This window comes from Meles meles, chromosome 10 (genome assembly GCF_922984935.1).
Source record: "Meles meles chromosome 10, mMelMel3.1 paternal haplotype, whole genome shotgun sequence".
Lineage (NCBI taxonomy): Eukaryota > Metazoa > Chordata > Mammalia > Carnivora > Mustelidae > Meles > Meles meles.
This window is the reverse complement of record NC_060075.1, coordinates 74,954,428-74,978,804: the sequence shown is the minus strand read 5'-3', so window position 1 is coordinate 74,978,804 and position 24,377 is coordinate 74,954,428.

Below are 24,377 nucleotides of genomic sequence, written 5' to 3'. Positions count from 1 at the left end.
GGCACATTTCTCTCCATTTCTGAAAAGCATCTCGGAAAGAAATTACAAAGTGATCTGTAACTTTTTTAGCCCCCATTCACTTACACTAGTCACTAACTGCTCCACAATTCATTTTTTAGCAGTTCACTGTTGCCTTTTATATACTGACTAAATATATTTGAATTCAACCCCCCCACTTCTCTTTGCTTGAAAAGGAAAGACAAATTTACTTTTTGGCAAAAAATTCAAGGCAGGTGATTCCTTTTCCGCTGTCAGCTGTCAGTCACAATTAGCAAAAGAGTGATCCTATAGTCATCAGTAAAATACTTTATTCAGTGCTTGTATCAAGTTGCTAGAGTATTTGCTGCCTTTATTTCTGGAATATAACCTCTTAAAATTGCCTTGCCCTCCTCAGATAGAATGCTTTACTGGAAAAAGTGGGGGGGGGGGGGCGGAGAGAACACATTAACATTTAAGTTATGAGGAAAAGATTCTTTAATTATCACATTTCCACTCAGAAGCAACCTTGAGTAATACATTCATTAAAAACCAACAGTACTAGGTCTCTTTTAGTCACTTTATAACACTGACAGAATTATTAGTTAAAATTAGACTTCTCATTTTCATATCAGGGGAGACATCAACATTAGTTTCTATATTAAACATAAAAGTTATTCATACATTCTACAACTGTTGAAAGCTTTTTAAATGGATTTAAGGTGATAGATGCAGGATTGTCTGAACATTTATTTAATAGAAATTATGACTATCGACCAAACTGTATTTTGGAAAGGCAATCACTTCTTCACCGCAATGCAGTAATACATTTTCCAGTCTACCAAAAATACTATGTATGAAAAAGTATTTTACAGTACATTTTATAGTTCTACAGAGTACCACATTACTACTTGTCACTGGGCAGTTGCATCATAATTCAACGTGCTGCAACGATGAAGCTGTATGTTGACTGGATTAAACAAAAGACCCAAGTATATGAGCTATACATGTACGTGTGTATACAGAGACACCAGGGACGGAAAGGTTTTAAATGCTAAGCATGTAAATAGCACCTATGCAGTGAGAAGAAAGCACAACATCTAATGGGAAATCTAACAGATTCTGCTTTTAATTTTCCTTTCCACTCGGTGTAGTTTTTAGAACAATACTTGTCTATAGAAAAACACAGTGAATTTTTTGCAGAGAGGTGACTATTTTTATCATCTAATATAGCAAAAACCTGAAGGAGAGAGGAATACTGTCCTAAAAATGCCTCCTTATCTTAGATAACAGTGTCCATAGAAAGTGGTAAGTCAGCCCCACTCCGGGGCCTCCGGAGCCTAGATTTTTTTTTTTTAATGTTTTATTTATTTGAGAGAAATCACAACTAGGCAGAGAGGCACGCAGAGAGAGAGGAGGAAGCAGGCTCCCTGTGGAGCAGAGAGCCCAATGCAGGGCTCCATCCCAGGACCCTGGGATCATGACCTGAGCCAAAGGCAGAGGCTTTAACCCACTGAGCCACCCAGGCACCCCCCGGAGCCTAGATTTTAAACTGTGGGCTGCCCCAAGTTCTACTGGTCACTCCACCCAGGACTGAAAGGTCAGCTTCTCAGTGGATGCATTACTCATTCATGGCACATGGACTGGGAAGCGCTGTCTTAGGAAATGTTGGGATTAACAGATGAACACAAGTTGTTATAAACATAACAGATTGAGGACAACTTCCATAGATCCAAAATATTTTTTATAATAAAGTTACAGATGTAAAAATTTTGGATGACTGATGGGGATTTCAGAAACCAAGTCTGAATTGCAGGGGGATGGGAAAGGTTAGTAGTTACAAAGGAGGGTTTCGCCATGGGAATGCCTTAGTTCAAAACACAATTCCATTATTTACTCATCACACAGATACAAAGAAGTCATCTGGCTCCTCTGTGCTTTGGTTTTCTATTCTGTACTGTAGAGAAGATAATAGTACCTATCTCACATGGTTGCTCTAAGGAGTCAATGACTTAATATATGGTAAGCCCTTAGAGAAGTATTAAATACTGGTTTTAATCATAATTTTTATGAATACAATAAAATTTTAAATATATATATATTTTTATATTGGTATTAAGGAGGGCAGATTGCATGGAACACTGGGTGTTATACACAAATAAGGAATCATGAAACAATACATCAAAAACTAATGTACTATATAGTGACTAACATAATAAAAAAATAAAAGTAAATAAAATTATATAATCTAAAAACAAACAAAAATTATAGAAGAGTTGCAAGGAAAGAAAATTTTTATTCTCTCTTTTTATTGTAAAGACTATTTGTTTACTTGATAGAGGGAGAAAGCATCAGTGAGGGGAGGGGCAGAGGGAGAAGCAGACACCCCACTGAGTGAGGAGCCCTACTCTGGGCTTGATCCCAGGACCCCAGGACCATGATATGAGCTGAAGGCAGATGCTTGACCAGCTGAGTCACCGAGGTATCCCTGTTCTCTTTTGAGCTGGAAAGAATCCTTCATCTTTGCCTGACTGCATTCTATAGGTGTGTACACATTTTGATTCACCTTATTTGTGGTATTGATAACTTTGATCATTGTATTAGATGATGTCTACCAGGCTTTTCTACTAAAAAGTTACTCTTCTTTTTCTTTATAGTTAAATATTTGTGAAGAGAAGGTCATTACTGTAAAACTATGTAAATAGTTTCTAATTCCTAATCAAACTTCCAATACATTTACACACATAAAGTGGAAATACTTTATTTTGCAAAAATCTACTTCATACGTTTTCTGAGAATAATTAGACACATTACTCAGTCTTTTCCTCTTACCTAAGGGATCTATGGATGTTAGTCTCCTCTACTCTCCAACAGTGTCCATAGCTGCCATTGGTAGAGTGCACCCACTGTGTCTTTCAGCAATAATCACCTTTTGTTTGTAGGCACAGGTAAAGAGCTACAGAAAGGCACTTCCCCGGGGCCTGAATTGGGTTAGTCATGAAAATGAATGTTTAGAGTTACAGTTGTTATTTCTATCCCTCAGTACAAGACCCAGAATGACAAGTGCCCTTTAGTTCCTAATAAATGTGTGAACGTATTATTTGAGATTGTTATATATGAGGCCAAGAGCAGGATTACTCTTTTTTCCCCTGGGTTACTAAAGAAAATATGATTCCATAATATAACCATTTTGAACAGTTCAAAATCTGTATCTATATATACTGCCATTAAAAGGTATTTTGTTCTTTGAAAAAATTTAAGTTCCAAAATCTATGTATAATACCATGTGGACATATTTTAAATTAAAACATGTTTTTATGTATTGTACTAAGTATGTACAAGTTGGAACTATGTACAGCTAGAAATAGAGTATCTTATCCCTATCTACAATATGTAAGTTTTCATAATGAGAATGCATTATTTACTGAAATAATAAAACAACCTGAGGGTTTTGAAGGGGCGGGGGTGGGAGGTTGGGGGAACCAGGTGGTGGGTAATAGGGAGGGCACATATTGCATGGAGCACTGGGTGTTGTGCAAAAACAATGAATACTGTTATGCTGAAAAAAATAAATTAATTAACTTTAAAAAAAAAGAACCTGGGAAGGCAAATAAAAAATATCCTGCAAAAAAAAAAAAAAATTGAAATTTTCCCTTCAAAATGAAATGTTGTAAAAACTTTTGATTAGTAAATTTGAAGATCTGAATGTAAATCATGCATACATAGGATTTAAATCTTTCTTTTAATTAAGGTATAATTGACATAACATTAGTTTCAGTGTACAATATGATTCAGTATTTGTATGCCTTGCAAAATGGTAACAATAGTAAGTATAACTACCATCTATCACCATACATAGTTAAAAACTCGTTTTTTTTTCTTTTCTTGTGATGCAGATTTTACAATTTATTCTTTTAGCAACTTTCAAATATGCCATTTAGTATTATTAACTATGGTCACCATGCTATATATTATATCCCCGTGACTTTTAATAGGATATTCGTACCTTTTGATGGCTTTCATCCATTCTCTACCCTCTACCACCCCTCCCCCCATCAATCACCAATCTGTTCTCCATGTCTATGAGCTTGGTTTTTGCTGTTGTTGTGTTGTTTTAAATCCTTTCTATAAGTGAGATCATGTGGTATGTCCTTCTCTGATTTATTTCACTTAGCATGATGCCCTCAAGATCCATCCATGTTGTTAAAAATGGCAGGATTCCCTTTTTTTTTTTTTTGACCAAACAGTATTTTATATATATAGAATACTATTCAGTCATAACAATATATATATATGTGTGTGTGTATATATACATATATACACATATATGTGCACATACCTATAAATACACACATGCATACACTATAACTCCTTTATCCATTCATCTATCAGTGGAGTCTTAGAATGTTCCATGTCTTAGCTATTGTTAGTAATGCTGCAATAAACATGGAGGTGTTCTTTGCTTTTCAAATTAGTGTTTTTGTTTTCTTCAGATAAACATGCAGAAGTGAAACTGCTGGATCCTACAGTAGATCTATTACTAATTTTGGGGGGAACCTCCATACTTTTTGCCACAGCGGCTGCACCAATTTACATTCCCACCAATAGCACACAGAGCTCCCTTTTCTCCACATCCTGGCCAACATTTACTTCTTATCTTTTTGATAATAGCCATTTTAATACCTGTGAAATGATCTCATTGTGATTTTCGTTCATGTTTCCCTGGTAATTAGTAACACTGAGCATCTTTTTATGTTCCTATTGGCCAGCTGTATGTCTTCTTTGGAAAAATCTCTAAACATCTATTCAGATTTTGTGTTCAATTTTAATTGGATTTTTTTTTTTTTTGCTATTGAGTTGTATAACTTATTTATATACTTTGGATATTAAACCCTTATCAGATATGTGATTTGCAAATATTGTCTCCCATTTAGTAGGTTGTGTTTTTATTTTGCATATGATTTCCCTTGCAGTGCAGAAGCCTTTCAGTTTAATGTAGTCCCACTTGTTTTTTTTTTTTTACTTTGTTGCCTTTGCTTTTGGAGTCAAACCTAAGTACTACTGCCAAGTTTGATGACGTGAAGAAGTTTATCACCTTGGGGCGCCTGGGTGGCTCAGTGGTTTAAGCCTCTGCCTTCGGCTCAGGTCATGATCTCAGGGTCCTGGGATCGAGCCCCGCATCGGGCTCTCTGCTCAGCAGGGAGCCTGCTTCCTCTCTCTCTGCCTGCCTACTTGTGATCTCTGTCTGTCAAAAAAATTTAAAAAATTAAAAAAAAAAATCTTTTAAAAAAAAAAAAAGTTTATCACCTTAGTTTTCTTCTCTTAGCTTTATAGTTACGTTCATCTTCAATCCATTTTGTCTTCAATCCATTCGAATTAATTTTGTGTTTATGGTGTAAGATAGTGCTCTAGTTTCATTCTTTTGCAAGTAGTTCTCCAGTTTTTCCAGAACCATTTCTTGAAAGACTATCCTGTATCCATTCTATACTCTCACCTCCTTTGTTACAAAATAATTGATATATATGCCTCAGTTTATTTCTGGGCTTTCTTTTCTATTCCATTGATCTATGTGTCTGTTTTTATGCCAATACATACTGTTTGAATTACCACAAGCTTCCCAATGTAGTTTGAAATCAGGAAGCATGATGCTTCCAGCTTCCTCTTCTTTCTCAAGATTACTTTAGCTATTGAGAGTCTTTTGTGGTTCCATGCAAGACTATTTATGGGACTATAAATAGGACTATTTATGCTATTTCTGTGAAAAATGTTATTGGAATTTTGATAGGGATTGCACTGACTTTGTGAACTGCTTTTGGTAGCAGAGACATTTTACCAACATTAATTTTTCCGAACCACAATCATCAAGTATCTTTCCATTCATTTGTGTCTCTTTTGATCTCTTTCATAAATGCCTATAATTTTCAGTGTACAAGTTTTTCACCCCCTTGATTAAATTTATTTCTAGCTATTTTGTTCTTTTTATTACAGTTGCAAATGGGATTGTTTTCCTCATTTCTCTGATAGTTCCTTGTTAGTGTAAAGAAACACCCCATATCTCACTGCTCCTCAAAATTTGGATATACCTACAAATATCATTCTTAATTACTCCATCAGACAGGGACTGTTTATCTGGATATTCTCTATGATTTCAAATACAAAATCTTTATTTAATTATAACAATTCCTGGATATTCATGCTGTGTGCCAACCATTGTGATGAATACTTTACATGTTAATTTTAATCCTTACAGGAATTTTTAAGGAAATATTACTTTTACAAGTAAAAGAGCTAACAATCAGAGGTTCACTGTACAAAACAAATGTTGTCAGCAAAAAGACCTGGACTGAGACAATGTAGAAGTAACAAAAGTTGAAAAAAAAAAAAAAATCAAGCTCTAATCCAAGCTAGTACGTTCTGGGTAGGCAAAAGAAAATTAAGTAAATGAGTGGCCAACAGGGGACAGACTCTTGGATTTTGATAGTTTGAGGAGAGAATTATCCAAAGAGTAAAATGTTTATCCACAATGCCTATGTTCAGTTGAGCTGGATTCATCCTTAAGAAAAAGCAGAAAATGTGTATTTTCAGAACCATTCTAAATAAAGTATCTATAAAGCTTTCCAAGTTTGACAGCAAATAGTCCCAGATAAGGGCGTTAGTTAAGAAATAGAATAAGTAAATAAGGAAAGATTTAGTGCTGGAAGGGAAAAAGAGGAACACTGAATGGATCAGCTTTCACACCTTCTGGATGGCCAGACAAGATGGTTTTTTGTTGTTGTTGCAAAAACAACAAGCCTAGAAATGCAGACCCTTCCAAGCCTCTATAGGCTTAAGCAGTGTGATGCCCTCTGTGCCAAGCTGCTAGCAGATTACAGTTAAGGAAATGCCAAAACTCAACTTTGTTTCAAAAGTACCAGAAAAATTTCACTGGAACTTTAAATAATATGAAACAAAAAAAATAAGATTAAAATTTATAGAACATCTCCAGTTTGTTCAAAGTGTGTGTTTGTCTAATTTTTGCTCAAAGGAGGACTTGTGCATATTTTCCTAGAGAAGTGCGTGTCTTCACACAGATTTTAATACATATAATATATAGTATTTATATATAAATACATACTAATATATTTATCAGAGGACTAAAAATTATTGCAATTTCCTTAAATAGCTATATAAAGATTCTTTGTCATACAATCATTCCATTTTAGAAAATGATTTTACTTTTCTTCGTGACATTTAATACAGTTGAATGTTCATGTCTATTTAACAAATCTATTGTAACATCTTGCTATAGTCCACATTTATCCCTTGCCTCCCACCATAATCCAGACATTCAGCCAACAATAACTAATTCTGTATAAGCATATGGCCCTATGACTTAACAAAAAGGCAATGTATGTCATCTCTGGCTTTCTCACTAATTTTTGAAGCTTTGGCTTACAAATGCACAATCTTCTTAACACTGTATTAAGCACAGTCATTAATATTATCTATGTAAAACCAAGCATCACTTAGGCTATCAATCAAATCCATAGGAAAACTCCAACAAGCATCATCCCTAAAATGAAAAAGCATTTAAGCACCTAATCATGCATGAAGCTCTCAGTGCTGAAAAAATTAATTACATAGCTCTGGGCCCCAGACCTATAACAGTTTTACAACCTGAAACAGACAATGAAATAGAGTCATGTCTATGTAGGTCATAGGGTCAACAGAAAAGCAACCATATCCTCCAGTGAGTTTAGATGCACATCTGGTGATTTTAGGGGGGAAAAATTTAGGGTAAGCATCCCCAATGAGGTACTTCCTTGTTTTCTTGTTCAAGAATGGAATAACTCACACCCAATTCACAAGAAATTTCTCTTTCAGCATAATCATGTGATAGATACCACAGAGAAAGGCAACCTGGCCTTGTCTAGTACAATTTCCCTGTAAAATATGTACCATCAGAAGTAATGATGTCCAATCTTTCACAGATTTACCACCACAAACTTCTACCACCCAACCCCAGCATGTCATTCAAGGAACTGATCACTATTGCAATGAAATCATGGAGTAATTGCTTTCTTCCATGTTTAATGTCTGTTTCCCCTACATACTCTTTGATCCCAACTACCTACTTGCAAAGACTAGCACATGTTAGTTGTTCTTTTAATGTTTCTGAAAACAAGGAAGTGAGGGAGGGTTAAATGAAAAAAGAACTCTGACCATAAAACTAAACATGAGACTTCTTAACACATTTAGCAAATGCGGAATAGCTAGACTAATAGATAAGCACTTTGAGACCCACAGCTGGCAAACTTATTCACTTCAAACCATAACCACTGACATCTTTACATTTACTGAGAAAGTACTTAAGATTTAGGAGTCCTCAGCCTGCACTTAAATCTTCACAGGGCCCAGAAATTCCTCTTGAATTCTATCATGTCAAATCTTCATCCCTTCATTTGTGTGACTCTTCTCCCTAGTTACTGGGCTGTGACCTCCTCACTCCCCACTTTCTAAGAAGCACTTGCTAAATTAAAATGAGGGACCACAGAAAGTAACTTCCATGGCAAAAACAAAGGCCGTCTTGTCAGCAGTCACCATTCTAGCTCTTTTTTCACTGGATAATTCTAAATCTCTTTCCCAGAGTTGCATCACATCCCATGGACTTTTTAGGACCCAGGTGTGCTTTATACCAGGGCTTCTCAAAAATGTGATCCCCAAGCCAGAATCAGCAGCACCTCAAACTTAGAAATACAATTCTTTGTGCCCAATGTCTTGAAGCGGGAGATCTCAAATGAAGACCATTTTAGCATGCTCTTAATATGTTTGTGTGTACTAAACTTTAAGAAGCATGTCCTGTAACACCATGTTTTACTAGCCTACAGCATAGACATTTGTCCCTCACACTTAGGTACGATTTGTTGCTGGAAAATATGAAGCAGCTAGCTTAGACATTCCAGACATCCTAGACATCTCTCTCCCTGTCCCCACACTCACCAGCTTCCCAGTGGGAGAATTAAGAGAACGCTTCCAGACTTGAATTGCCAGTATTTGATTCCCAGCTCCACCATTTGGTAGCCGTGTGACCTCAGGGAACTATTTCACCTCTCTGCGACTCAGTTTCCTCATCCATAAAGAGTAAAAATGTCATGTCACCAGCTAGACCCCAAGGTGTAACCTTTTCTCTGCTTTTTCTCATGAAATCTGTCCTGCATTTTTCCTTAAGCTCTTCTTTCCAGCTTCTCTCTTAACTCAAACACAAACCAAAACTACCTCCCAAACAACAGTGACTACCCTGACAGGAACTTCAGCAGGCCCAAGCCACCCAAACGAGTTTGAGCTTAAACCTTGACACATGCCTGCACAGATGCACCATGCAATAACCTCCAGAATGACCAACAATTACTGTTACTTCCTTGTAAGACTAAAATCTCCACCTAAGAAGGAACACAATCTTATTTTCATGACATACAATGTACGCAAAGGCCTGTTCCCTTAAGATGCATGTGCAACCTTATACCCGCCCCTACAGAGAAAAAAAAGACTTCCCTATCTAAATATTCACCCTAAACCTAAATAAAAGGAACCCAACCACCCTTGTTTGGAGACTCATGGCTGTGTAAGTTATTCCCCATGATCTCCTTATTTGCTGCAAATGAAGTTTACTTTGTACAACTACTCCACCTGGTGTATCTATGACTCACCAAGGTGCAAACTTGCACTGATTCACTCACAATAATAGTATCCTTCTCGTGCTGTTGTGGAAAGGGCTGAATATATATATATTTTCCAAGAACTTATAAAAATATGTGACATATCATAAGGGCTGTGTTTATTAGCACTGAAAGCTGACTGAACTCAGTCTTCTTTTACTATCTAGAGAATTTGATTATTTTGCTTATCATTTTTCCTCTGGAAAATAAACCATGCTCAATGTCTCATGCAAGCTAAGTTCTCGTTTCCATGATGGTGGACAAGGTTTAGCCTCTTTCAAAGTGCGTTCCTAGTCTGAAGTGTGCTATGGCAGTATAATGGAAGAATTACACCAATGTATTTCCTTTTATTTGTATCCTTATTAGCAAATTAGTTAACAACACTCTGTATCTGTCATGAAATGCTGTTATGCACAGATAGGACTGGCAGAATATATAAATTAAATTGGAAGGTAAATCCCAAAGAGAAGGGGTGAAGGAAACCTCTACCAGGTTGATTTATAATCTCTATAAAATACAAATATGGGTAAGATCCCATTTTAATGAACTCCACTGGACCTATAATTTGATTTTGCTTTAATTAAATTTTGTTATTGTGAATACATTTCTTGACATCCTATCCCTAGTCAGAGGAGCTAGAACTGAAACCCTGCTGATGGGTAGTCATTCCAGCATGAATTACCCAAGCGAAAAGAAGTTCTGAATCCAAGTAGGAAAAAAAAAGTATAATGAGCTCACCACCCTGTACTCTTTCTTCTCCTATTACTGCTCAAATCTTTGGTTTGGCCTTAGATGGCATTTTACTTCCTCTGTGGATGGTTGTATAGATATGGCTGTGTTTCTTTTATTTTTTATTTTTGAGCAAGGAGGAGACCTACAATGTTGAGAGGAAGAAATGTTATTTATTGTTTATTTTATCAACATAAAAGAATTAGAAACTTTCTCTTTTGTTTCACCTTCTTTCAATGCCAATAATACGTGGACATAACTGGCACAGATAAAACTATCAGATAGGATCACTTGTTGTCAAGAAGTATTTGTAACAGAAACAAGACCCTGTTGGTTTGGGCCACACACCACTACATGGGAATCTTGTGTTCTCTGGAATGCTGGTTTATAGTGAAATATTTGAAAGACTGACTGATTTTATGATATCCACAATCTGTGTCTTGAATCTTCTACTTAGGCCTAATTTCATTTATTCAGGATGCAGTATTAAACTTAAAGTCAATACTGGATATTTGTACATATACATATTTTATATATACACACATACATATATATGCATATATTTTTAGGCTAGTTTGATTCCTTTGTTAAGATTTTATTTTTTTAGGGGCACCTGGGTGGCTCAGTGGGTTAAGCCTCTGCCTTCGGCTCAGGTCACGATCTCAAGGTCCTGGGATCAAGCCCCGCATCAGGCTCTCTGCTTGGCGGGGAGCCTGCCTCCCCCTCTATCTCTGCCTGCTGCTCTGCCTACTTGTGATCTCTCTCTGTGTCAAATAAATAAATAAAATATTTTTTAAAAAGATTTTATTTTTTTTAAGATTTTATTTATTTGACAGAGAGAGACAGAGAGAGCAAGCACAAGCAGGGGGAACAACAGAGGGAGAGGCAGGCTCCCTGTGGAGCTGAGAGCCCAACACAGGGCTTGATCCCAGGACCCTAGGATCATGACCTGAGACAAAGGCAGATGCTTAACTGACTGAGTCACCAGGTGTCCCAAGGGTAGTTTCTAACAGTGGAGTTTTTGGAATTTCAAATTTTGTTGATATTATTATACTATTAAAATAGATAAGTAAAATGTGCTAGCTCACTCTATTATATCCACACATTTAGCTTAAAGGAATCTGTCCTAATAACCTGGAATGGGTTAAACAATAGACATATGAGTATTTCCCTTTCAACATTATTTGTGAGTGAAAAATACAAAATGAATGTCAAACAAGAAATTACTTAGTAAGATAAACATTTAGTAGAATATTTGTAATAATTAGGAATTATGCTTATGAGTACCATGAACCAACATGAAAGGCAATTTACACAATCAAGATAAAAAAACTGGGATCCCAAATTTTTCAAACAGTGAGACTGAAAAACAAAAACGGTGTGAAAACTTTGCTTAGATTTTTTTTTAAGATTTTATTTATTTATTTTAGAAAGAGTGTATGAGCAGGGGGTTGAGGGGGGCAAAAGCAGAGGGAGAGGGGAAGAAGACTCCCTATTGAGTACTGGAATCTGCGGGACTTGATCTCATGACCCTGGGATCATGACCTGAGCTGAAACCAAGAATCTGATGCTTAATCAACTTAGTCACCGAGGAACCCTTAAAATTTGCTTAGCTTTTAGAACCAAAATAAAAAAAAAAAACCATTATTTCAGTATAACCCAAGGATGAAAGCATTTTGTTTAACCTAAAATCTTACATAAATACACCTTGAGATGATTGAATTAAGATGGCTTAAATACTTCAGTAGAGATTTTCATTACACTAAATGAAATATAAGAGACTTTGGCTTAAAAGATTTTTGAATGACAAGTGTATCTTTGTGCACTGATTTTACAAGTGGTGTTGTATTATGGTGAGGTCATATAGAATATAATATGCATTATGTTATATCATATATATTATATCATATATTATATATAATATATATCATATATTATATCATATATTATACCATATATTCTATATGACCTTACCATAATTGTGTTATGGTGAGGTCATATAGAATATAATAAGCTACAAATTATGAGCTATGTTATAAACCACCATATATATTGTATCTACTTTAAGTAAGTACTTAACAGGCAAAATTACTGAGTGTTGGGAGGGAAAAAAGCAGTTGATTTGGATGAGATTTTAAAGGATGTAGTTTAGATCTGTCTGACTAGACATTTATATACTGAGTTAACAAAAATATTTTCACCTAAATATCATATACTTTGTTTTCTAAAATAATACTTTCCATTAAAAATTACTCTATTTCCTCAGACATGAATCTTTCCAATGAAATTCTTTTTAAAAGTAATTGTTTAAATGAGTACAGTAAGAGGCTTTTGTCTGGAATTTGATTTTCCTGTGTGACTGAACTCAACAATTTCCATCTCAGTGATATAAACAAATACAGGAATGCTAACAGGATTGTACAGTCTTTCTGTTTACTCTTCCCTCATGACTAGCTTCCATTTTAATATAGGTATGGTAAATACAACTAAATTTGGAAGGGGAGGCGAACCATAAGAGACTATGGACTCTGAAAAACAACCTGAGGGTTGTTGACCCTTCAAGGGTCAGGGGTGGGAGGTTGGGGGAACAGGTTGGGGAACAGGTTGGGGAACCCCAACAGGTTGGGGGAACAGGAAGGTTGACCCTTCAAGGGTCAGGGGTGGGAGGTTGGGGGAACAGGTGGTGGGTAATGGGGAGGGCACGTTTTGCATGGAGCACTGGGTGTTGTGCAAAAACAATGAATACTGTTACGCTGAAAAAATAAATAAAATGGAAAAAAAAATTAAGTGATTTACTTTCATATATGAAAGAGGCTCATATTTCAAGAATTTGTTATAAGAGGCACCATCACTGTACAGAACCCCCTTGTAAATGCAAATCAATCCAATTTTTCCTCCATAAGACTTTGGCAAAATTCTACAAAAGCAAAATGAAGGAACAAACCTGTCACAGTAATGATTAAAAATTTAAATAAGTGATTAATTTCCTACAATAGAATATTTGGCATTTTTTAGTTTTTTATTTTTAAGTAATCTCTACACCCAACATGGAGCTCAAACTCATCCCTTAGATTAAGAATCACATGCTCGGGGTGCCTGGGTGGCTCAGTGGGTTAAGCCGCTGCCTTCGGCTCAGGTCATGATCTCGGGGTCCTGGGGTCGAGTCCCGCATCCAGCTCTCTGCTCAGCAGGGAGCCTGCTTCCCTCTCTCTCTCTCTCTGCCTGCCTCTCTATCTGCTTGTGATCTCTCTCTGTCAAATAAATAAATAAAATCTTAAAAAAAAAAAAAATCACATGCTCTACCAACTGAGAGAGCCGAGTGCCCCAAATACTTGGTATTTCTAATCAGTTATATTTCAATCTATTACTATTGATGCCATAAAATAGGATTTTCATCATAGCATTATTCTGTGAAAGCAATAAGCTGTAAATAGTTTAAGTGGTCAAAAATGAAATGGTGATTTTAATTATGGCAGAGCCTTACTACGGAATATTAAGTGTGCAGAAAAAAGAATGAGTAAATATAATCTACTGAGAAAAATGCCCATGATAATATTATTTTTAATAAATGTAACCTTTATCTAGTTCATTATTTTTGGCAAGATTCCATTTTAATTTTCAAAAGGTGCTGTAGGATAGGTCATTAATTGTGGTTATACTTCTGAAGAGTGAAGTTTGAGATGTAAAGAAATGTTCAATTCTTAGTTTTTAGAATTCCCAACATAATAGAATTATAGGCAATTTCTACTTTTTTTGCCTTAATCTCCTAAAATTACAGTTTTCTAATAATGAAATTTATATTAGAGAAAACCTTGACAAACACAAAATATTCTGAAATTACTTTTTTTTTTTTTTAGATTTTTTATTTATTTATTTGACAGAGAGAGATCACAAGTAGGCAGAGAGGCAGGCAGAGAGAGAGAGAGGGAAGCAGGCTCCCCGCTGAGCAGAGAGCCCGATGTGGGACTCGATCCCAGGACCCTGAGATCATGACCTGAGCCGAAGGCAGCGGCTCAACCCACTGAGCCACCCAGGCGCCCTTCTGAAATTACTTTTAAGTACATAACCAAGAAATCACCAAAGTGAGTAATTTGTTTCATTATCTTCTAGTACTTTTTGACAATTTTTTCATAATTTTTATCTGTGGTCTCAAACTTCCATAAGCATCAGAACTAGAGGGCTTGGTAACACACAGGTTGCTCGCCTGCATCCCCAGAGTTTCTGATACATTAGGTCTGAGGCCCCCAGATTTTGTGCTTCTAACAAGATCCTAGGTAATGCTAATGTTGCCGGCCTGAACACTACACTTTGATAGCTATTATTTGATATTTTAGAAACAGTTTCTATTTGACAATCATATATTTTGAGTTATTCTATTAATATTACATTATGAATATCCCCTATGATATTAAAATTTCTTGAAAATATTTGCATTGCTTAGTCATTTCATGCAAATAAACCACAACTTATCATTTTTATGTGAACATGTGTATTCTATTTTTATTACCACAAATAATTCTGAAATAAGACTTCTCATATCAAAAATCCCTATTTCCTCTGGGAAATTTTGTAGAAGCAAAATACTGTATCCTAGATCATGAAGAATTTAGGGTATTATGATCTATTTCCAAACTAGGATCTATTTCCAGAAAGTTTGTACCAATCTGTAACAGCAATCTATGAGACCATCTACTATCCCACATCTGCCCTAGTAAATTCATGGTTTTGGCTAAAGTTTTTCCTCCAAATTGATCTTGTTCAACTTTACAAGAGAGATCAGAGGGAGAAATGTTAATTTACAAACAATTTTTATAATACTTGTCCAATCTATAACACAATGTCAGTACTAATTGTATCCCAGATTAAATTTATTAGAAGTTCTTTCAGGCCACTATCACAGAGGGTAAAATTCATCTTCACATGTTTGAATGTACATCAAAAGAAAACCAACTAACAAAACACGAAAAAACAAATCTTTTTGGCATTTTTTAGACTTCATTCCCTCCCTACAGTTCTCTACATTTTAAAGTAAAGCTAATGCATGGAAATGGTCAATCAGGGAAACTTCTGAAATTTGAAGAAGTGGAACCATCCCCTAGTAGTTTTTTCTGGAACTTTTTTCCCATCCGACTTTCGGCACTGATAGGATCACCCTATATTCTGATTAACACTGACTTCATTCCTCTCCTTAGAGATTTGTACAATAATAAATAACCTTTTCTATGAATTTCATGGAAGGAGGAAGAGAAAAGAAGACATTCATAGATCATGTGTTCTTAACCAATTTAAAGAATATCCCAGGATTCAGATCCCTGTCAAGTCCCTTTCACTTACTATCTGATGATTTGGGGTAAATTACTTCTTGATGTTCTTCAGTCTCCTTGTGGAAAAATGAGTAATTTTTGTACCTTTGGATTCTTGCCAATACGAAGTAAAACATCCTATTTAAAGCATATTGCAGATGGTAAGCACTCGATAAATGGTAGTTATTACTATTCTCTTTCATCCCCCAGCACTTGGGATAGAGTAAGCATTCAATGAATGAGGGCGGGAATGAGTAGATGAACACAGTTATGGATGCATAACTCTACCTCTAATGTAAAATCCGGCAAAAGTTTCCAGATGCTCTGCTTTCAGGCCCTTAGACCAGGAAGACATGGTGTAATATAATATTATTTCCTCCGAATTCCTTACTTTACTCTCACCTGAAGCATCTCTGCTCATGTCTCCTTCGCATGGCACAGCAAAACCCTCCCTCGAAAAAGGCTGCGAAAGATGAAAAAGGGGCCTGAGTTTCTGGAAAGAAAAGAACTTCATCGGAAATACCACCATATTTAACCAGTCTTCTTTTTGGACTGGCAGGGTACTTTGTATTGATGCCTTTTGATGTGAATTCTCCTATTTCCCCAGTAAGTGGCATTTCAAAGCCGACAGCTCCAGCTGTCCACAGTTCCTCCCTCCACTAACTCATGCCCAACAGATGGTGCAAATAGCCTGGCACAGATTCACTGGATCAGTGTTAGGAGAAAAACCTTGCCAGACGGCTGATGGGTTCTTTGAAGTTGTTCATTCTGGCAACAATGGATGGCTAATAGCATAGCCTTGGCCAAACAAAAAGATATAAACTGAAGTTTGAGAGCAAATTTGGAATATGGGCTTCTCTATCTTTTATGGAGCCTGCAATTATTTTCTATTAGGAATATCTTTTTTATTAACATTGTGTTAGAGCCATGTCATTCTTTCACTTCAGATCCCCATTGCCTGGAGTTAAACTCAGTAATACCACTTAGATGACAGTGGAAAAAACACTGGGCTGATGATCACTGCATCCAGATCCTACCCTCATTCCCCCCTTTAAATTTGCTGGGTAATCTGAGACAAGATATTGATGTACTTTGACCATCCGATTTTTCACCTTTTAAAATAGAGATGAAAATATCTTTCTTGATTTCAAACAGTGATTTTGAGAAACATATAGAATAATAAATGTATAGTGGTTATGTAAAGTATTATAAAATGTTATAAAGTTTTAGTGTTAAGAATACTGTAAGGACCCACCATAAGGACCTACCATAAGCAGGTATGAATTCTTAAATGAACGTGGGTTTATACAGGTACCTACTCTCACCCCTCCGGATGGCTACTGTGAGACTTGGAGCAGGACTGGAGGACAGCAGGCATCATGGAACAAGGCACTTAAGAACTCAGCAGCATACCTTAGAACCATATTAATTCCACAATCCTTTAAAATCTGCTCAAATCTTGGACTGATATAAAAATTCTTGCATAATGTGAATAATTTAGGAAATTAGATGGTATTATTTTCAAAAAATAAAACATTTTTTAGTTTGTGGTACCATCAAATCAATCATTATCATCTCAAAAAATAGATCCTAAACACAGTCTCATAAATATGATACTAGAATCTGAATTAGGCTTTTTTTCCCCCCAATCAAACTGTAGTTTCCAGAATCAGAGATTTTTTACGATTTCTATACCCTCAACTCTGAAAGTCAGTCTGAAATGGCCCGGCTATTTAACATGGATACCCAATTCGAAGTACAATTCTTATGGATTTCCTTACCTGAACCAATTTCTAATTGTATCTGACTCTGAGAAACAATTGTTGAAATCACCTTGTCTATTCTTTTTAAATCCTGTGTGTATTTCCCAGAAAACATCCTAGAATGTTTTATGTATGCATTCGCAAGCTACAACATCCAAAAATACATTGGAATATCTCCTAATGAAAAAAAAAATATTACTCAGCCATCAAAAATAATGAAACCTTGCCATCTGCAATAACACGGATGGAGCAAGAGTATATTATGCTAAGTGAAATAGTCAGAGAAAGACAAATAACTTATGATCTCACTCATATGTGGAATTTAAGAGAGAAAAGAGATGAACATATGGGAAGGGGGAAAAGGGGGAAAAGAAAAAAAGGAGAGAGGGTAAGAACCCATAAAAGAGTCTTCTGGAGAAAGGCGGGGTGGGGGGGAGGATATTAAGGAGGGCATTTGTTGTGATGAACACTGGGTATTGTATTTAAGTGATGAATCACTCAATTCTACTCCAGAAACCAAATATTGCATTGTATGTTAACTACCTAAAATTAAAATTTTTAAAAACTTAAATTTAAAAAATGAAAACAAAAAAGAGAAGCCTGAATATTTTCTCTTTCTTCTTATCAAAAGAAGTTTTTCTAATTAATTATTAGTGTCTTTTTTTTCCTCTTTCTCCTTTTCACTGAAAATTAGTTTGTGGGAATGTGGAGGATATTGAAGTCAAATGCCTTATTAAACTGAAACCGATTATTTTCAATAATATATTCAAAATTTCACTTAGTTCTATTATCAAAATAATCTATTCAAAATGAAGGTAATGAGTTGTTAGCTTTTTTCTTTCAAATGAATTTAGACATAGACATCAGGCTAAGCTTTAGTCTTTTGGCTCATAAAAATGGATGAAAGTTTCCTGAGGCAGCAGTTAAACTGAAAGACTGTTGTACTAGTCTTCCATTAAAGTTTGATCCAAAAAATGGAAGCCACTCTAGATATTTTGAACTCTCCAGGAAATTCAGAGTCTCGGGGTTAAAAGGAAGCTACCACCAGTGTTCTCATCTGCCTGCATCATCAAAGGAGGGATTTTGAGGAAGACACCCCCAAATTGCAGGCAAAACTTGCCTCAGCCAGCTGCTGATACCCATGTGCCTGACCTGGTCCATCTGCAGATTAAGTTTCTCCTCTGCACCATTTTGAATCTTCATGAAAGCCTCTAATTCACAGAACATAACCAGAATCCTGCAGGCAGTGGAGTCCTGAAAGTGTGGTCTCCAGGCTGCCCAGGGTGCCCATAAAACAGGAAACATCATTCACACTTCATCTTATTCTCTCTTCTCCATCTTGAGCCAAAGGAGCCAAATCCAACAACACAGAGCAGTTCCATCTAGTGTAAAGTCTCATGCACACTGTCTTTTCAGACACCCACAACCCTTGTAAGAGCTGTGCCTTTGCCAGGAAAGATATCTTCATGAAGACAACCTAAGAACACAAAGATTTATTCCTACACACAAACATACCCCAGCACAATTCCTTCCTTGGAGCACATGATGCCTTCGTTAGAAATATAAGACTTATTATTTGTAAAGTGTATTGAGCACGTATCATACCAGGGACTTTGCTTAAGACCTCAGGAAATTTATTAAATCCTTGCAACTTGCCTATGATGATATTTTACAGCTAAGACAACTGAGATTCAGAGCAGGTAAGAGGAAATAGTTCAAGTCCGATAGCCGGCTAAAGCTAGATATGACCTGGGTGTATCTGGTTCTGATGCTTTCACTCTTTCTGCTACACAAGGAGGGTGGTAAGATAGTATATTCTGAGGATAAATTAATCACTGTAAGAAAACAGATGCTAAAAGCACTCAGAGGGATTAACAAAAGGAAGTTCCTATTGCATAATCACAATCACCAATTTCTTTCGGCCAGGAGCCATATTATTATTCTATGAAAATATGACATTTGTAATAATCACAATCATATATTTATCTCACAAAATACACATTTGAGAGCCTAAAAACTCAGGAAAAATAAATTCTTCCCCCAAAATCTGCAGAGTAACTGCAGTTTAACTCTTTTTTTTTTTTTAAAATAGTTAGTTCAACTCTTATTTTTACCCCCAGAGACAATTGAGGATGTATCTCTTTAAAACTTTAAGCTCTCTCACTAGTTAACAGGCACCTGCTGACTTGCGGGGGAGTAAAAATTGAAACTTGAGTTAAGATGCTTCTCAGGGACTTTAACAAGCATCAATTTGTTGCTACTAAACCCAACCTTCAGGGGTTGGGGGGGGGACAAAAAAAAAAAAAAAACTTAAAAACACTTCAGCAAAGACTGTCCATTCACTGCCTGATGCCATCTGGGAACATAACAGCTCAATCTTTTTTGCCCTCAAATTAATGAAGCAAGCTCATGCGTATAAAGAGCACTTTAATTCCCTCTGATATTTTCATTATAGTTTCCTTTGTGGCAGAACTCATTTGCAATAATGCATATGTAATCTGGTAAACTGAACTGAAAAATCTGGCATCTTAAGGACACTCCTTCACTAAGAGCAATACTGAATACACAACAAACTGAAAAGTAAGGCAAGCCTATTCCTCACCTTCCTCCGTTATTTGACAACAAAAGTGAAAGTTTTAATTTGTTATCAGACTGTAAAGAATAGGTAACTCAAAATTTAAGAAGAGATTTAATGAGAGGAAGAACACTAGTAAAGTTGTTTTAAGCTCCCTAAGTATTGAAACCTGTATTGTAAAATGTCCTCTGAAGAGTTTCAATCCTTTGTGACTTTAAGTCAATGTAAAAACTCATGAAATCACTAGCACAAATATTTCTCTATTTGGAATTTTTCTTATGTAAATATCAGGCACTAATTCTTAGATTAACTGGGTATTACAGAAAGCCAACAAGGCTGAACCAACGGGAAAGACCTCTCATAGAATGCATTTTTTGAATGATTGAGGTGTAAATGAACCACAACACAGCAAAAGTCTATATCACTAGCTTTGAAGTAATAAGTCATGGCGTTTATACATTAAAACTGAATGATTTTTTTCTATCTGATCTGCATAAAGAAAACCAAAATGAACTTTTTTTAGGTTTTGGTTTTATGTTCAATTCGTTCATTTTTTAGAAATTCTAAAAGGATTTTATTTTCACGTGGATGTAATTCAGCTATATTTTCATTTGAATTTAGGACAGGATGGCCTTGTTTTCCACATTTCACAGAAACATATGCTCCAAGGATTTTAGTATTACCTTCGGGGTCTTACGGGGTCAATAGATAATACCCCTTTCTTCCCATCTTAGGTTCAGAACCAATTAAAAATAAAGCACAGAAGACAGACAGATGGAGGTTTAAAACAGATTTATTGCTGATAAAGCAGATTAGAGAATGTGACTTTGAACCTGCACCTAAAGAACTTCCCCAAATTCCATCCCTTATGTAGAAAGGGTCACACAGCCCAGTGACAGGCAGCAATGCAGGCTTGCGCCATCCCTGGGAGTTCATCTGAGTACAGGAGAAAGAACAAAAGTGTATGAAGGTACTCCTAAAAACAGAAAGCCAAGGGCTGAGTGAGCTCATCCCATTCTTTCCCCGCAACCTTTCATCAGTGAGGAAGGGTGACTGATGTGTCAGCAAAAGAGTCAGTAGCACTATGCTAGCATAGACCCTCTGCATGGTAAAGTAACGTGCGCTGCCTCCAAAGTGACAATGGAATCCTAAGGAATCAATAAGGACACGTGGCTTATGGGTTAATAGTTTGTCTTCATTCTCCACTTATTAAATGTACGTATGTCTTTTCCTGCACCTAGTACATACAAATAATTTGTATTCCATTTCTAGAAAATGTTTCCTCCCAATTTTATCTGTTCAGGCATTTGGATCATTACATCATTGTGAGTAAGTAGGGTCACATGAAACTGATAGCATAGGGATTTGAATTTTGCATTTGTCAAGATCTAAAATAGTCATGATTAAGTATTTGGGAGGCATTAAAACTAGTTTGAAGTAACCATTATTTCAATAAGAGGAGGGGCTTTATCCTACCAGTTATGGGAAATGCAAAATAAATTATCTAATCTCCTTAATTATGTAGAATATTTTAAATATTCAAAATTAAATTTTAAATGATTATTCGGTGATATCAAATATTCATTAACCACGTAATTACTGTTCATAGTTGCTAATCCATTATAATTTAAGTTGAAGTTAAAAGAATAAGCTAGATTTGCAGGTTAGCCTTTTACATTCTTCTATATTATGGTCCAAAAAATAATCAGAAAAAATAAAATCTGTATTTGGATTTTGCAGTCTACTTCTCTTAATATTCCTAAAAAAGTAATGACATGAAGAACTGTTATCCAAAATACGCTAAGAAGGCTTAAAATTCATTAATGAGAAATAACCTGATTAAAGATGGGTCAAAGATCTTAAAAACACATCACCCAAGAAGATACACAGATGGAAAATAAGCATATAAAAAGATGCTCCCTGTCATATGTCATCAGGGAAATACAAATTGCAACAGCAATGGGTTATTAATACACACCTATGAGAATGGTTAAAATCTTCAACACTTAAAATACTAAATGTTGACAAGGAATGAGAACAACAGGAACTCATATTCTTTGCTCATGGTAATGCAAAATAGTGCAACTACGTGGGAAGATAGTTTGTCACTTTGTTACAAAAATAAACATACTTTTTTTTAATTAATTTATTTTTTCAGCGTAACAGTATTCATTGTTTTTGCACAACACCCAGTGCTCCATGCAGTACGTGCCCTCCCTATTACCCACCACCTGGTTCCCCCAACCTCCCACCCCTGCCCCTTCAAAACCCTCAGGTTGTTTTTCAGAGTCCATAGTCTCTTATGGTTCGCCTCCCCTTCCAGTTTCCCTCAATTTCCTTCTCCTCTCCATCTCCCAATGTCCTCCATGTCATTTGTTATGCTCCACAAATAAGTGAAACCATATGATACTTGACTGTCTCTGCTTGACTTATTTCACTCAGCATAATCACTTCCAGTCCCGTCCATGTTGTTACAAAAGTTGGGTATTCATCCTTTCTTTTTTCTTTTTTCTTTTTTTTTTTATAAACATATAATGTATTTTTATCCCCAGGGGTACAGGTCTGTGAATCACTAGGTTTACACACTTCACAGCACTCACGATAGCACATACCCTCCCCAATGTCCATAACCCCCTCCCCCTCTCCCAACCCCACCTTCCCCCAGCAACCCCCAGTTTGTTTTGTGAGATTAAGAGTCATTTATGATAAAAATAAACATACTCTTAACATAAGATCTAGCCATCTATGATCCTTGGTACTTACCCAAGGAGCTGAAAACTTATGTCTACACAAAAACCTGCACATGGATGTTTGCAGCAGCTTTATTCCTGATTGCCAAATCGTGGGACCACCAGGATGTCCTATAGTAGGTGAGTGAATAAACTTTCATCCAGACAATGAATTATTCTTCAGCACTTAAAAGGAATGAGCTATCAAGCTGTGAAAAGCCATGGAGGAAGTTTCAATGCATATTACCAAGTGAAATTAGCCAGTCTGAAAAGGCTATGAACTGTAATGTCAGACATATGACATTGTGGAAAAGATGAAACTATGGATATAGTAAAAGATCAGGAGTCATCAAGAGCTGGATTCAGGAAAGAGATGAGTAAGTGGAGCACAGGGGATTTTTAGGGCAGTGAAATACTGTGTATGATACTGTAATGATGGATACATGGCATTATACACTTGTCTAAACCCATAGAATGCATAGTACCAAAGGCAAACCCTAAGTTATATATATATATATATATAGCTTAAGTTTACATTACTTATTTACATATTTATATATGTTATATATTATTATAACAAACGTATGACTCTTACGGGGGATGTTAATAATGAGGAGGCTACAAATGTATGGGGGCAGGAGGTATATGGGAAAATCCATAAACTTCCTCTCAATTTCCTTGTAAACCTAAAACTCCTCTAAAAAAAAAAAAAAAGTCTTAAATAAACAGTGATGACTCTTTCTCCATCTTCTGTGATCCTGATTCTCCATCAAGTAGAATCTTAACAGGTTGTGTCTTAGATAGTATGGGCTGCCATAATAGAATGTCATAGGCTGGAACGTCTACTGTCAGGGAGCCAACATGGAAGATTTCAGATTAGAGCCCTGTTCCTGATTTACAGATGGTCATCTTCTTCCTATGTCCTCACATAGCAGAGAGCAGAGCTCTCGTCTCTCTTCTTATGAGGGCACTAATCCCATGAGGTCCCCACCCTTATGACCCAATTACCTCCCTAAGGCCCCACTCCAAATACTGTAACATGGGGGATCAGATTTTCAACATATGAATTTCGAGAGGACATAAATATGTAGTCCATAACAAGTGACATTGGAATTTAGCATTAAAGCACTTTTGGTGGCTAAATTAACACCAATCCTGTCACAATTAACAGAGGAAACTAGTTTAGAAGTTACCCATAGAACCATTTTCATCATTAGCTTCCATAACCAACAGGCTAGCACTGCATGGGTATTCCCCAAGCTTACACAAATGTCTCAAAGGATCTGTCAAGAAAGCCACAGCTGACTTAGCACAAGTCGTAAAGACTTGCCAAGGCAATAAAGGAAAGGTAAAAATAGTATGAAAGCCCTGTTAAGAGAATGGAAAAATGAAAGGGGAATAAGGAGCTAGAAGACAAAGACTATCATCATTACCAAAGTCTCTTTAAAAATAATTCTCCAAAGACAACCAAGTGAGTTAGTAGGAAGCAATGTATTTATAATGGAGAGCAATGCGGAATTTAAAGTCACACAAACCTGGACACAAATTTTAGCTCCTACATCAGTATGTCGTAGGCAAATTTTCTTAAGTTCTAAAACTTCAAAACT